At 36.8% G+C, this 16,889-nt stretch overlaps 1 protein-coding gene across 1 annotated transcript in view; it reads left to right on the top strand.

Annotated features, from left to right (window-relative positions):
- The window catches only part of CENPW (centromere protein W), a 369,844-nt gene that overhangs the window by 144,656 nt on the left and 208,299 nt on the right, over positions 1-16,889 (top strand). The window contains exon 3 of the mRNA XM_064360717.1: positions 12,850-12,922. The gene's annotated coding sequence lies outside the window, so the exon portion shown is untranslated. The remainder of the gene's footprint in view (positions 1-12,849; positions 12,923-16,889) is intronic.

The raw sequence follows: 16,889 nt of genomic DNA, 5'->3' as shown, positions 1-16,889 counted from the left end.
GTTGGCCTCATGTATGTCTTCTTTTGTAAAGTATCTGTTCATATCCTTCGCCCATTTTTGAATGGGCTTGTTTGCTTTTTCTTGTAAATCTTTTTTAGCTCATTGTGAATTCTGGATATCAGCCCTTTGTCAGACGGGTAGGCTGCAAAATTTTTTTCCCATTCTGTTGGTTGCCGATTCACTCTATTGACTGTTTCTTTTGCCGTGCAGAAGCTGTGGAATTTGATTAGGTCGCATTTGTCTGTTTTTGCTTTTGTTGCCAATGCTTTTGGTGTTTTGGTCATAAAGTCCTTGCCTATGCCTATGTCCTGAATGGTTTTGCCTAGGTTTCCTTCTAGTGTTTTTATGGTGTTACGTCTTATGTTTAAGTCTTTAATCCATCTGGAGTCAATTTTAGTGTAAGGTGTCAGGAAGGGGTCCAGTTTCTGCTTTCTGCATATGGCTAGCCAGTTTTCCCAACAGCACTTATTGAACAGGGAATCCTTTCCCCATTGCTTGTTTTTGTCAGGTTTGTCAAAGATCGGGTGGTTGTAGATATGTTGTGTCACCTCCGACACCTCTGTTCTGTTCCATTGGTCTATATCTCTGTTTTGGTACTAGTACCATGCTGTTTTGATTACTGTAGCCTTGTAGTAGAGTTTGATGTCCGGTAGTGTGATGCCTCCCACTTTGTTCTTTTTGCTTAGAATTGATTTGGCTATGTGGGCTCTCTTTTGGTTCCATATGAAGTTTAAGGTGGTTTTTTCCAGTTCTGTGAGGAAGGTCATTGGTAGCTTGATGGGGATAGTGTTGAATCTGTAAATTACTTTGGGCAGTATGGCCATTTTCATGATATTAATTCTTCCTAACCATGAACATGGAATGTTTCTCCATCTGTTTGTGTCCTCTCTTATTTCATTGAGCAGTGACTTGCAGTTCTCCTTGAAGAGATCCTTTACGTTCCTTGTTAGTTGTATTCCTAGGTATTTTATTCTCTTTGTAGCAATTGTGAATGGCAGTTCGTTCTTGATTTGGCTCTCTTTAAGTCTGTTATTGGTGTATAGGAATGCTTGTGATTTTTGCACATTGATTTTGTATCCTGAGACTTTGCTGAAGTTGCTTATCAGTTTCAGGAGATTTTGGGCTGAGGTGATAGGGTCTTCTAGATGTACAATCCTTTCATCTGCAAATAGAGACAATTTGACTTCCTTCTTTCCTAATTGAATACCCTTATTTCTTTTTCTTGCCTGATTGCTCTGGCTAGAACTTCCAGTACTATATTGAATAGGAGTGGTGAGAGAGGGCATCCTTGTCTAGTGCCAGATTTCAAAGGGAATGCTTCCAGTTTTTGCCCATTCAGTATGATATTGGCTGTCGGTTTGTCATAAATAGCTTTTATTATTTTGAGATACGTTCCATCGATACCTAGTTTATTGAGAGTTTTTAGCATAAAGGGCTGTTGAATTTTGTTGAATGCCTTCTCTGCATCAATTGAGATGATCATGTGGTTTTTGTTTTTGGTTCTGTTTATGTGGTGAATTACATTTATAGACTTGCGTATATTGAACCAGCCTTGCATCCCCGGGATGAATCCTACTTGATCATGGTGGATAAGCTTTTTGATGTGCTGTTGTAATCGGCTTGCCAGTATTTTATTGAAGATTTTTGCATCTATGTTCATCATGGATATTGGCCTGTAGTTTTCTTTTCTTGTTGAGTCTCTGCTGGGTTTTGGTATTAGGATGATGTTGGTCTCATAAAATGATTTGGGAAGGATTCCCTCTTTGTGGATTATTTGGAATAGTTTCAGTAGGAATGGTACCAGTTCCTCTTTGTATGTCTGGTAGAATTCGGCTGTGAACCCATCTGGACTTGGGCTTTTTTTGGGTGGTAGGCTCTTAATTGCTGCCTCAACTTCACACCTTGTTATTGGTCTATTCAGGGTTTCGACTTCTTCCTGGTTTAGGCTTGGGAGGAGACTACTGTCCAGGAATTTATCCATTTCTTCCAGGTTTTCTAATTTATGTGCATAGAGTTGTTTGTAATCATCTCTGATGATGGTTTGAATTTCTGTGGCATCTGTGGTGATATCCCCTTTATCATTTTTTATTGCATCTATTTGGTTATTCTCTCTTTTCTTTTTTATTAGTCTGGCTAGTGGTCTGTCTATTTTGTTGATCTTTTCAAAAAACCAGCTCCTGGATTTATTGATTTTTTGTAGGGTTTTTCGTGTCTCTTATCTCCTTCAATTCTGCTTTGATCTTAGTTATTTCTTGTCTTCTGCTAGGTTTTGAGTTTTTTTGATCTTGCTTCTCTGGCTCTTTCAATTTTGATGATAGGGTGTCAATTTTAGTTCTCTCCTTTCTTCTCATGTGGGCACTTTTTGCTATATATTTTCCTCTAGAGACTGCTTTAAATGTGTCCCAGAGATTCTGGTATGTGGTGTCTTCGTTCTCGTTGGTTTTGAAGAACATCTTTATTTCTGCCTTCATTTCAGTGTTTATCCAGTCAACATTCAGGAGAAAGTTGTTCAATTTCCATGAGGCTGTGCGGTTCTGGGTTGGCTTCTGAATTCTGAGTTCTAACTTGATTGCACTGTGGTCTGAGAGACTGTTATGGTTTCCGTTCTTTTGCATTTGCTGAGGAGTGATTTACTTCCAATTATGTGGTCAATTTTAGAGTAGGTGTGATGTGGTGCTGAGAAGAATGTATATTCTGTGGATTTGGGCTGGAGAGTTCTGTAAATGTCTATTAGGTTTGCTTGTTCCAGGTCTGAGTTCAAGTCCTGGATATCCTTATCAATTTTCTGTCTTGTTGATCTGTCTAATATTGACAATGGTGTGTTGAAGTCTCCCAGTATTAATGTGTGGGAGTCTATGTCTCTTTGCAAGTCTTTAAGAACTTGCCCTATGTATCTGGGTGCTCCTGCATTAGGTGCATATATATTTAGGATCGTTAGCTCTTCTTGTTGCATTGATCCTTTTACCATTATGTAATGTCCTTCTTTGTCTCTCTTGATCTTTGTTGCTTTAAAGTCTATTTTATCAGAGGTGAGAATTGCAACTCCTGCTTTTTTTTGCTCTCCATTTGCTTGGTAAATCTTTCTCCATCCCTTTATTTTGAGCCTTTGTGTGTCCTTGCATGTGAGGTGGGTTTCCTGGATACAGCATACCGATGGGTTTTGTCTTTTTATCCAATTTGCCAGTCTGTGTCTTTTGATAGGGGCATTTAGTCCATTTACGTTTATGGTTGATATTGTTATGTGTGAGTTTGATCCTGTCATTTTGATGCTAGCTGGTTGTTTTGCCCATTGGTTGATGCAGATTCTTCATTGTGTTGCTGCTCTTTACCATTTCGTGTGTTTTTGGAGTGGCTGGTCCTGGTTGTTTTTTTCTATGTGTAGTGTCTCCTTCAGGAGCTCTTGTAAAGCTGGTCTGATGGTGATGAAATCTGTGAGTACTTGCTTGTTCACAAAGGATTTTATTTTTCCTTCACTAATGAAGCTTAGTTTGGCTGGATATGAAATTCTGGGTTGAAAGTTCTTTTCTTTAAGGATGTTGAATATCAGTCCCCACTCTCTTCTGGCCTGTAGGGTTTCTGCTGAGAGATCTGCTGTGAGTCTGATGGGTTTCTCTTTGTGGGTAACCCGACCTTTCTCTCTGGCTGCCCTTAGTATTTTCTCCTTCATTTCAACCCTGGTGAATCTGATGATTATGTGCCTTGGGGTTGCTCTTCTGGAGGAATATCTTTGTGGTGTTCTCTGTATTTCCTGGACTTGAATATTGGCCTACCTTGCTAGGTTGGGGAAGTTTTCCTGGATAATATCCTGAAGAGTATTTTCCAGCTTGGATGCATTCTCTTCGTCACATTCAGGTACATCTATCAAACGTAGATTAGGTCTTTTCACGTAGTCTCATATTTCTTGTTGACTCTGTTCATTCCTTTTTATCTTGTTTTCTCTAATCTTCCCTTCTCATTTTATTTCACTGAGTTGATCTTCAACTTCTGATATCCTTTCTTCTGCTTGGTCAATTCTGCTGTTGAAACTTGTGCATGCTTCACGAAGTTCTCTTGTTGTGTTTTTCAGCTCCATCAATTCACTCATATTCCCCTCTAAGTTGTCCATTCTCGTCAGCATTTCATCAAGTCTTTTTTCAAGGTTCTTAGCTTCTTTGCATTGGGTTAGAACATGTTCTTTTAGCTCACAGAAGTTTCTTATTATCCATTTTCTGAAAGCTGATTCTGTCATTTCATCACACTCATTCTCCGTCCAGTCTTGTTCCCGTGCTGGTGAGGAGTTATGCTGCCTTGTAGGAGGAGAGGTGTTCTGGTTTTGGGTGTTTTCATCCTTTTTGCACTGGTTTCTTCCCATCTTTGTGGATTTTTCCGCCTATTGACTTTGTAGTTGCTGTCTTTCTGGTTTTGGTAATTTTAAGTCTGCAGTAGCTGAACTCATAAACCCCCTTTTCTTCCCCCCAGGTGTTCTGGCCCAGGGGTTTAGGGCTTTATGCTTTTCCACTGTGTTGCTACCGTTTTCCCTGCCCACAAGGTGGCAGTCTAGTCACACTCATCCTGCAGAGGCTTCGCTGAGCTGCTGTGGGCTCCGCCCAGCTTCCGTGTGAACTTCCGTGCAGTTCTGTTTATATGGGTGTAGTTAGAACTGCTTCCGCTATGCTGGCCCGCCCCTGTAGTGACGGAGTCTCTGTAGTGGCGGGTTGTCTTGGTTACAGCAAATTGCCCCGGGAACTGCAGGGTGTTTCCCGATGGAGGACGCCCCTCCCCCACAGAGCTGGACTGTCCCAGGTTCAGCCGTGTTTCCAGTAGGGCCCTCTTTGCCCAGGAATCTCTTGGCTTGCCTCCTTGCCTCAGCTCCCCTTGCTGGCCCAGAGGGGACACAGTCTCATTCACTTTGCTCAAGGAGCCGCTGCTCCCTGCCCCCGGTGCAGGCCGAGCGGCTGCTCTGGTCCAACCAGCGGCGCTGGGAACCCATGGAGCTTCTCTGCCTGTGAATCTCCTGGTCTGTGGGCAGTTAAAATCTGCTGCCCTGTGTGCCACTGCGTCAGCCGAAGCAGTGGCTCTGAGATTCATTGCGCGTCCTTGCCCAGGGGTCTCCTGGCTTGACTCCCTGCTTCAGCTCCCCTTGCTGGCTCAGAGGGAACTGTCTCTCTCGCTCTGCATAAGAAGCCACTGCCCCCCGCCCCAGGGCGTAGGCTGAGCCGCCACGCCACTCAAACCAGCGGCGCTGGCGACCCGTGTGGCTTCTCCTCCTGTGAATCTCCTGGTCTGTGGGCAGTAAAAATCTGTCTGGAAATGCGGCGTCCACTCACCCTCTGCGCCTTCTCTCGGAGCTGCAATCCCGACTTCCTCCTAAGCGGCCATCTTGGATCTTCTTCTTTTAATAATTTTATATCTTGTATTTAGGACTTTGATCCATCCATTTTTGAGTTAAATTTTGTATATGGTATAAGGTAGGATTTAACGTCATTCTTTTCTCTATGAATATTCAGTTTTTCCAACATGATTTATTGGAAAAAAACTTTTTTTTTTGAAACGGAGTTTAGCTCTTGTTACCCAGGCTGGAGTGCAATGGCGCGATCTCGGCTCCCCGCAACCTCCGCCTCCTGGGTTCAGGCAATTCTGCCTCAGCCTCCTGAGTAGCTGGGATTACAGGCATGTGCCACCATGCCCAGCTACTTTTTGTATTTTTAATAGAGACGGGGTTTCACCATGTTGACCAGGATGGTCTCGATCTCTTGACCTCGTGATCCACCCGCCTCGGCCTCCCAAAGTGCTGGGATTACAGGCCTGAGCCACTGCACCCAGCCCCAAAAAACTTTTTTTTTAAATCAAATTGTCTTGGAACCCTTGTCAAAGTCGTTTGACCATATACGAGAGGATTTACTTCTGGACTCTCTATTCTATTTCATTGGTAGGCCCTTTAAATTGTAACAGATATTTTAGAGTCAGCTTCTCATTCTCCACGAAACAATTGAACTCAGATTTTGACTGAGCTTTAATTGACTCTATAGACTAATGTGGGGAGACTTGATATTATTATAATATCTAGTCCTCTGAGTCATAAATGTAGTGAATCTTTCCATTTATTTGTCTTTTATGAAAATCACATTATAGTAGTGAGACATTTAGCAATGACTTAGTAGAATGCAGTATGAGTCAAAACTTTCTTCACTTCCCAGTCTTGTGAGAATGTTGTAGTCTCTGTTTAGCCACTGCTTTCTGCTCAGTTCTCTACTTGCTTCATCAGCCTCTTACTTTGTTCTAATTATAAATGCATAAATCATTTCTAGTGGAAAGGACACAAAATATTGGGTTACTTTTAACGAGCTTTGCCTCTTTCTGAAATTTGGAACTCTCTAATACTGTCTGCTTTATTTGTTGCCTTCAAGCAGGTGCTTTATATACTTTATCCCTTTTCTTCAGTTGTTTTTGGTGAGATGTTTGGTTTGTTGCAAGCTTGTCACAGCAAAAAGAGGAAGTTTAAAATTCTCTTAATGGTAAATTTATCTCATTCATACTTTAAAAAAAAATAGTTTTCTTATTTATTTTGCCACTTTAAAACACTTTTTATTATACAGTCTATGCTTTCTCTTCATGGTTGTTGTTTTAATTATATCTCTTTCTTCTGATAATTTAAAATTTAAATTATTATTATAATGATTACCCTTATAACTATAACATATGTAATACATTTAATTTTCTGTTTCGTTAGAAATAAATTATAGCCTACAATAATCAATAATATATTTAATTTCACTTCCTTCCCCCTCCAGAAACAACACTTAATTTTTGTTGATTAATTTGCTCTTTTTGGGGTTTAACTTTATGTATTTAAATACAAGTCATGTCTTCTATGACACATTATATTTAATTATGAAACATTGTGTTCTGGAAAATTACTTTTTAGAAAGAACAAGACTTCTGAAAAGAACAGGATTAGAAGGTAACTCAAAACCAATGTAAACAAAAGGGCTAACAAAAGCAATAATTAGTTTCTGATGAACTAAGTAGAACATAGAGGCAAACAGCTCACTGTGACTAGAGACTACCACAGCACATAGTTAAAATGTACAACACAATGAAATGAAAATGCCGTTAGCACTTTATTTTCAGTAGGCTTAATGGTTACTGAGACAATCCAGTTGGAATGGAGCTCTGAGCCAGTGTGTCTGCTAGTATTGTTGGGATGGGAAACAATGCAACCTGACACACGGTGGCAGTTATACAAATAAAGAAGGGGGGCACATTTCAGAGTGTAGATGTTCATTCTTATTTTTCTTCAAATATGCCTAAGGTCTCCTGTTACTGTAAGCTAGCTGAGGGTTTTTACCCTTCAGTTGAAATTTCTAATTGCACTTTTGTATTTCTCTTCAACTGTGAAACATGATCTGTTATACAAGTGATTTCCACATGTGTCAATGCTATTTGTTTATTATCTGTGAGATAAATTGTATTGTAGAAGCATGCACTATAGTAGAAAACTGAACTTATACCACTGTTTTTTCGATTGTCAACTTTAAATGTTGTTTTTTGATCCCTGGATATTAAAACAAACTAAAAGGGAAATCAGTCTATTTTCAATTTGAATGATTTCCTACTTCCCTTAACAACTTTCCCTGGAGTTCATTTAACAATATTTGCATTATGTCATACAACCAGAGTTTTCACTTTTTGTTTTTGTGTTACTCATTTTGCTGCATTTTTCTTATGGATTTCTTGGTTTACTTACTTCTGTCTTCTAATAAATTCTTTATTAGAAATTTACAGAAACTATGTTTCTTGTATTCTTGCATGTGTAAAACAGTTCACCTTTATGCTTGAACAATAGTTTGTGTAAAAAAAATTTAATCATTCTTTTTTATTTTATAGTCATCATTTAACTGTCTTTTACCTTTTAAATTTGCTTCCTGTTGTGGAGAAGTATGAGACCATCCTGTTTTAATTCAACTTGTCACAGGTTAAATCTGTAACAGTCTATCACACTTTGTGCTCTGATAAGTGTGTGTGTGTGTAAATGCTATTAGCATTACACATATATGTACATACATAAATACACATATATTTTTAACCCCATGGTCAAAAAATTATACCATTATTTTTGAAGACCAATATTTTAGTGGATTATATTTCACTTTCCCTACACCAGTCTTTCATGTTATTTAAATCTATAGATGCATGAATTTTTTTCTGTATTGTTAAATATAATTAAAATTTTCTGTTCCTTTATTTTTCAGTTACTTCTTCACTAATATTGACTGTTATATCAGATCTTCTTTGTTTGTCTCACACATCATATTCTCATTATCATTCCAATGCTTTTTAACTCTGACCATTAACATTTATTCTGCTTTTCTCAATTCTGTTTTTATGTTTACTACTGTATTGTTAATAGTATCTATTGTATTTTATTTGAATTCTAATTTTTTTTTTTTTTTTCCGAGACGGAGTTTTGCTCTTGTTACCCAGGCTGCAGTGCAATGGTGCGATCTCGGCTCACTGCAACCTCCACCTCCTGGGTTCAGGCAATTCTCTTCCCTCAGCCTCCTGTCTAGCTGGGATTACAGGCACATGCCAACATGCCCAGCTAATTTTTTGTGTTAGTAGAGACAGGGTTTCACCATGTTGACCAGGATGGTCTCGATCTCCTGACCTCATGATCCACCCACCTTGGCCTCCCAAAGTGCTGGGATTACAGGCTTGAGCCACCGTGCCCGGCCTTGAATTCTAATTTTACCTGATTTTCTTTGAGAGTTTTAAAAACTTCATCCACTTTTTATGAGTGTGCTATCTTAATTTTCACTTATATTATTTAACATATATTTCCTGTCTTTTATATATTTCATATGTGGTTTCATAAAGCTAATTACATTGTTATATTTAAAATTTTCTGGTAAAATATTTTGGTAAAAAATTCTGGTAAAAAATCAATTGCTTTGTGATAACACTTTTTTATTTCATTTGAGTTTTTTGTCATCCACTTACATTTTCTATTGTCTTCTTTTTCTTTTTTTCTATAGATCCTGTGCCGGTTATTTTTATTTTTTATTTTTGCTTATTCCTCATATTTGAATGACACACTTTTTAAATTTTTTATTTTATTCATTTATTATTTTTGAGATGGAGTCTTGCTCTGTTGCCCAGGCTGGAGTACAGTGGTCCAATCTCAGCTCACTGCAACCTCTGCCTCCCAGATTCAAGCAGTTCCCTGCCTCAGCCTTTCCAGAAGCTGGGATTACAGGCGCCTGACACCATGCCTGGCTAATTTTGTTATTTTTAGTAGAGTGGGTTGGTCTTGAGCTTCTGACCTCGTGATCCACCCAGTTCAGCATCCCAAAGTGCTAGGATTACAGGTGGAAGCCACTGCTCCCGGCCCTACACATTTTTTTTTTTAACCAATTATTTGCAAGTTGTCACTGCGCTTAGGAAAGGGACCAGTTTATGTTGTGGTTAGTAGGTATTTGATATATGACACAGGGTTTTAGGTTTAAGCATTTGTTTTTATTTTCCTCTGTAAATATAGATCATCCTGATGCTCACAATGCAGTATCTGCTCACTGAAATCATTTTCATATTTTCTGCTAAAGTTATTATACTCCTAGGTATACCCATCAAAAATATATGCATGTTTCTCTAAAACATACATAGATAAATATTCATAGCAACATTATTTGTAGTAATTTCCAAGTGGAAAATGATCCATGTGGTCATAAGCTGCAAATTGATATTTTGTAATATACTTATATAATGACACACTTGATAGGAATGAAAAAAATAAATTACAACTATATGCAACTAATTAATGATTTAAAAAACACAAGTGTGAATAAAAGAAGGCAGACAAAAAAATACATACTAGATGTTTTATTTATATAAGGTTCCAAAACAGACAAAATTAAACTATTGTTAGAAGTTGTATTAGTCCATTTTCATGCTACTTATAAAGACATACCCGAAACTGGGAACAGAAACAGGTTTAATTGGACTTACAGTTCCACGTGGCTGGGAAGGCCTCAGAATCATGGTGGGAGGCAAAAGGTACTTCTTACATGGCAGCGACAAGAGAAAATGAGGAAGAAGAAAAAGCGGAAACCCCTAATAAACCCATCAGCTCTCTTGTCACTTATTCACCATCAGGAGAATAGCACTGGAAAGATCAGCCCCCATGATTCAATTACCTCCCCCTGGGTCCCTGCCACAACATGTGGGAATTCTAGGAGATACAATTCCAGTTGAGATTTGAGTGGAGACACAGCCAGTTCATATCATTCCACCCTGGCCCTTCCATATTTCATATTCTCACATTCCAAAACCAATCAAGCCTTCTCATTTTAGTATTCTAAATGAGAATACTAAATGGTACTCTCAACAGTACCCAGAGTCTTAACTCATTTTAGTATTATCCCAAAGTCTACAGTGCAAAGTCTCATCTGAGACAAGGCAAGTTCCTTCCATCTATGAGCCTGTAAAATCAAAAGCAAGCTAGTTACTTCTTAGATACAATGTGAGTACAGGTATTGAATAAATACAGCCATTTCAAATACAAGAAAATGGCCAAAACAAAGGTGTTACAGGGCCCATACAAGTCTGAAATCCAGAGGGGCAGTCAAAGTTTAAAGCTCCAAAATGATCTCCTTTGACTCCAGGTCTCACATCCAGGTCATGCTGATCAAGAGGTGGGTTCCCATAGTCTTGGACAGCTCTACCCCTGTAGCTTTGCAGGATATAGCCCCCCTCCTGGCTGCTTTCACAGTCTGGTCTTGTCTGCAGCTTTCCTAGGCACATGGTGCAAGATGTAGGTGGGTCTACCATTCTGGGGTCTGCAGGATGGTGGCCCTCTTTTCACAGCTCCACTAAGTAGTGCCCCAGTAGGGACTCTGTGTGAGGGCTCTGACCCCACATTTCCTTTCTGTACTGCCCTAGCAGAGTTTCTCCATAAGGGCCTCACCCTGCAACAAACTTTTGCCTGGGCATCCAGACATTTCCCTACATCTTCTGAAATCTAGGCAGAGCATTTTTTACTTCTGTGCACCCACAGGCTCAACACCATATGGAAGCTGCCAAGGTTTGGGGCTTTCACCCTCTGAAGCCACAGCCCAAGCTCTAGGTTGGTGCCTTTCAGCCAGGGCTGGAGTGGCTGGGACACAGGACACAAAGTCCCTAGGCTGCACATAGTGCAGGGACTCTGGGCCTGGCCCATGAATCCAGTTTTTCCTCCTCGGCCTCTGAACCTGTGATAGGAGGGGCTGTCCTAAAGTTCTCTGACATGGCCTGGAGATAATATCCCCATGGTCTTGAGATTAATGTTAGTCTCCTTGCTACTTATGCATATTTCTGCAGCCAGCTTGAATTTCTCCCCAGAAAATGGGTTTTTCTCTTCTATCACATAATCAGGCTGCAAATTTCCCACTTTTATGCTCTGCTTCCCTTATAAAACTAAATTCCTTTAACAGAACCCAAGTTACCTCTTGAATGCTTTACTACTTAGAAATTTCTTCTGCCAGATACCCTAAATCATCTTTCTCAAGTTAAAAGTTCCACAGATCTCTAGGGCAAGGTAAAATGCCACTAGTATCTTTGCTGAAATATAACAAGAGACACTTTTACTCCAGTTCCCAACAATTTCCTCATCTCCATATGAGACAACCTCAGCCTAGATCTTATTGTCCATATTGCTATTAGCATTTTGGGCAAAGAAAGTCAACAAATCTCTAGGGAGTTCCAGACTTTCCCACATTTTCCTGTCTTCTTCTGAGCCCTCCAAACTGTTCCAACATCTGCCTGTTACCCAGTTTCAAAGTCCTTTCCACATTTTCAAATATCTTTTCAGCAATGCCCCACTCTATTGGTACCAATTTACTGTATTAGTCCATTTTCATGCTGCTGATAAAGACATACCTGTAACTGGGAAGAAAAAGAGATTTAATTGGACTTACAGTTCCACATGACTGGGAGGCCTCACAATCATGGTGGGAGGTGAAAGGCACTTCTTACATGGTGGTGACAAGAGAAAATGAGGAAGAAGCAAAAGTGGAAGCCCCTGATAAACCCATCAGATCTCATGAGACTTATTAACTATCATGAGACTAGCACAGGAAAGATCGACCACCATGATTCAATTACCTCCCCTTGAGTCCCTCCCATGGCATGTGAGGATTCTGGGAGATACAATTCAAGTTGAGATTTGGATGGGGCCACAGCCAAAACATATCTGAAGTCAAAGCAGTAGTTACCAGCAGGAAGAGGCAGCATGAGGAACCAGAGAGCTTCTTTACCTGGTTTACTGACCATTCTGATGCAGGTGCTGATGAATTAGGAGAGGTCATCAAAGATGATATTTGGTAAAGAGGTAATTAACTTTTGGGAAGGAGGAAGTAGGAAAGAAGGTCTGGTTACTCTCAGAAACTTGTGGGGTTTTCTGAGGGCACTGGTAATATTTTTCTCTCTTAACCTGATTGGTGGTTATAGAGGTTGTCACTTCTAATAATTCATTTATCTATAATTTATGTCTTGTGTAATTTTGTGTTTGTATTATACTTTCAATTACTTAAAAATTGTTTTAAAATAAGTTGGTTTTAAAATAAATTGGCTACTGTAAAAAAAATAGCAAACTACAAATACATTATAAAAATATCTTGTTCCCAATAGTTTATAATATAAACAAGAACAGCAATAACAAAATTACTAATAAATGAGTTTAATTTTGAAAAAGCAGCCAAATATTTTAAACTAAAACAAACAAACAAACAAACAAAAAAACAGGCAAAATCAAAAACACATGATTGTGGAGCTACATAGAGGAATGAAGCTGCTAACCCTAACTGTTTTCTGTCCCTTCTCACTACTCTATTTCAGAAACTTTACCTGCATACCAGCAAAATTTAGAGAATGCTTCCTAAATTCTTCAGGGCTGAAATGAACAAACTGAGTGAGTATTCTCATTTATCTTTTCTCACTGAGGAGTAATGGATTATAGCAAACAATCAAAAACAAAACAAGAAAACAAAAACATCAAGGTTGAGTGACTGTTATGTACAGACATAGTTCCAAGTACTTTAAATGATCTCATTTATTCCTTATAATAAATTTGTTACACTGGTATTGTTATTATTCCCTTTTTTACAGTTGAAAACACTGAGGCTACAAGAATTTGAGTAAATTATCAAAAGCCATACAGCTAGTAAATGGCAAAAGTTTGATTTGAACTCAGCCAATTTGATACAGGTTGAGTACCCTTTAACCTAAATGCTTGGGACTGTAAGTGTTTTGGATTTTGGATATTTTCATATTCTAGAATATTTTCATATACATAATGAAATATCTTGGGGATGGAGCCAGGTCTAAATGTGAAATTCATTTATGTTTCATATACCTTATACACATAGCTAGAAATTACTTTTATAAGTTTTAAATAATTTTGTGGATGAAACAAAATTTTGACTATGTTTTTGCTGTGACCTGTCCTATGAGGTCAGGTTTAAAACTTTTCATTTGTGGTGTCTGTCACGTTGGTGCACAAGAAATTTCAGATTTGAAGCATTTCAGATTTTAGATTTTCAGTTTAGGGAAGCTCAACCTGCACTAGAGCCCAGTGTTGAAATCAGAACGTTCTATATTGATGTGACCAACAGCATTCACCACTGAATAGATGTAAATGTTCTAGAGCTATATATGTATCACTTAACAGTGAGGATACATTCTGAGAAATATGTCATTAGGTGATGTCATCATTGTGCTAACATCATAGAGTGTACTTACACAAACCTAGAGGGTATAGGCTATTACACACCTAGGATATAAGGTATAGCCTATTGCTCCTGAGCCACAAACCTGTATAGCATGCTACTGTACCTAATATTGTAGATAATTATAACACAAAGGTAAGCATTTGTATATATAAACATAGAAAATGTACAATAAAATACAATTTTGTAATCTTGTGGTACCACTGTCATATATATGTACCATTGTTGATCAAAGTGCATTATGCCGTGCTATATGTGGTGAATGGAATTTTCCTGTTAGAATTGAATACACTTCTAGATACAAGTGGTATCAGGAACAAGGCCTTAAAAAGAACCTCAGAAGTGAGAAAGATACCATGAAATGTTAACAATTCCTGCAAAACTTCTGAGTTCTTCCCTTTTCGACATCCTCAGGCTATAAAATAAATGAACAGAACATGAAAATCTGGGCCCCTAAATTTTAGCTTTATTAAAGAAAGCAAACTGTTTTCAGATAAAGGGAAATAATGAAGTCATTCACTGTGTTAGAAACATAGAAGATCAGGACAGAACTATGCAAGATTCAGCAGGAAATAAATAGCATAGCGACTATATAAGCATACCATTGTTTGCACATTGCATGCAAACAGCAATTAAAAACCTCAGTTCAGATAGATATATACCCAATATAAATGAATGTTTATATCCACCAAGAAACAGATATGGGAATGTGTATAGCAGCTTATTGTTTATGCATGTTTAAATACCTATTTTATATTTCAGTAAGTTTCAGTAAGTTCTCAATAAAAACAAAATGCTTCTAGCAGTTGTTCTTTAAACAAACTACTAAATAATGCAAAGATATTTTTATTATAATTAAATATACAATGTTTTAGAAAAAGTTAAAGTTGTATGCAATCAAACATAATAGCAAATAAATGAATAAAGCTATTTATAATGTAAGGAAACTTGGAAAAGTATAACTATGTCAAAAGTTTCACTATGTATGCCCCAGAAATGAACTGATACAAGAAATATCATCTTTTTTTTTCTCCTGCCCTATCCCCCAGAAATAATATCTTTTACAGGAAAGAAATATTTATATAATATTCCTTTTAGAAATTTCTTCATATTTAATTTAGGTGTCTCCTATTTCCATAAAATAAAACTAAATTTAATTATTCTTAATTAAATAATACACATAATGTTCCATTTTTAACTTATCCATTTATTGATCCTTCATCCATATTTCTATATATGCATAAGATCTGTTTCTAGATAAGTTTTTTCAACTTGCTTTCAGTATCTTTTTGTTTAAATTTCTTTAAGTTTGAAAATGCTGTTTCTATAAAACGAAGTAATTTTTTCTTAAAAAATCTTTTAAAACATCCAAACTTCAATTATTTGGTAACTCACTTGAACTAAATTGATGAACAATTTATTTTAGATCATGAATTCACAACTTTAAATTAAGAGCTTATTTTTCTGTTTGTCAGGTATTTGAAACATGACTTTAGGAATCAATGTTTTAACATTAAACCTGTTTTGTTTGGAATGTTTCTAAGTTATCTTTTCCCCTGCCTTCTTAAATAATATATGAATCACAATTTAAGAATTGATTCATTGATTATTCAGTCTTTGTTGCAAACTCTAATAATTAGACAAAGCCATATTTTCTTCACAGATTATTGACATGTTTGTGCTCATACTAAATGGCCTCTTTTCCATTTTATAAAACAACTTTGTGTGTTTTTAACATTTTCTCTTCTGATGAGACAGCTATTATTTCTTGCTTTTGACAGCGTATAAAACTTCAGCAGCCCTTCTTTTTTTAAAAATTAAATTAAATATTTAAATGTTTATTCTTATACTAACATGTTGTGAAGTTTGAAGTTGTGTATTTTAGAGAATTCATTAAACAGAGCTCTGAATATACATAGATGAGAATTCAGCAAAAAGAAAATATTTCTTTTGAGAAATTTACATAGATGTTATGATGTCCATACATGAGGTATTTCTATTATTCTCATAGAAAATAAATAATAAGGAATATGGATTCCAAAAAAAAATTGTCTTCTTTAAGTTAAAATGTTTAACATGCCATTTAACTAAAAATACGTTTATAAAAAGTCCTATATGAAAATTTGTATACTTTGTTAGTATACTTGATAATCATATGTTCAGCTATGTTAGTTTACTTGATTATGAACTTTCTTAATAGAATCTGTGATATGTCAGTAAACAGTGCCTGTCATATAGTAGGTACTGAGCAAGGTGAAACAAAATTATGACTAATGAAATGTACTGCTTTGCCATTTTATTCCAAATTCTATCAACGTATAGACACAGTTTAAAGCATGTAGTACTATAGTTAAAAAGGCATTTCTAAATGCAATCAATTATTGCCAATAACTTTATCCACTGCTCAATTTAAATTATGCTTTTTGATATGATATTGAATTTAAAAACTTCTTACATTTGTTTTGTAAACATACATTCTGATTATTCATATTGTGGTTAGTTATACTGACTAGCTTCCTAAGCCATTTTTTCTTTCCTTGTTTAATAAAATGTTCAAGAACCCTTATAGTAACAGTTAATTCATACTTAAATTAGATAGTGATTTCTAACTGAATAATTTTGTGACTTAGACTATTTAGAACTTCACCATACTAGTATTTTAAGGCTAAACCTGAAATAAAATTCCAGAAAACAGTTCAGCTTTTGGAGATATTCTAAGAGATAATGATTTTTACCCCCATCAATTTTGATGATGTGAATATAGCCAGGTCATAAAATTATCAACTGTGAGATAATAATAGTTTTGCTGGCGAATATCAACAATTGGAGAAAATCAGTAAAAAAAAAAATGGGTAGATCAATAAGCAAGTTAAAAATTGTTTATAATAAAATGAAAAAATTAATATTAAAGTTGAAATTTACTGTGAAAATCTGTGGTCTAACCCTAGCTTGGATTCATAGTAATATAGTTTACAATCTCCCCAGTGATATGGAAATCATTATCACCTAATACAGCTGATTCAGTTTTTATACAGCTAAACTTGATCTTAATTCTGTATACTGAGTCAAATTCTATTTCATGATAATGGTCCATCATTTCATTATACTTAAGTCCTCTTGGGACAGACATAAATTATTTAACTGCTCTTC

Source organism: Aotus nancymaae, unplaced genomic scaffold, assembly GCF_030222135.1.
Source record: "Aotus nancymaae isolate 86718 unplaced genomic scaffold, 86718_ANA_hifiasm-v0.15.2.pri h1tg000040l, whole genome shotgun sequence".
In the NCBI taxonomy this organism is placed as follows: Eukaryota; Metazoa; Chordata; class Mammalia; order Primates; family Aotidae; genus Aotus; species Aotus nancymaae.
This window is presented reverse-complemented; position numbering and strand designations above follow the sequence as displayed.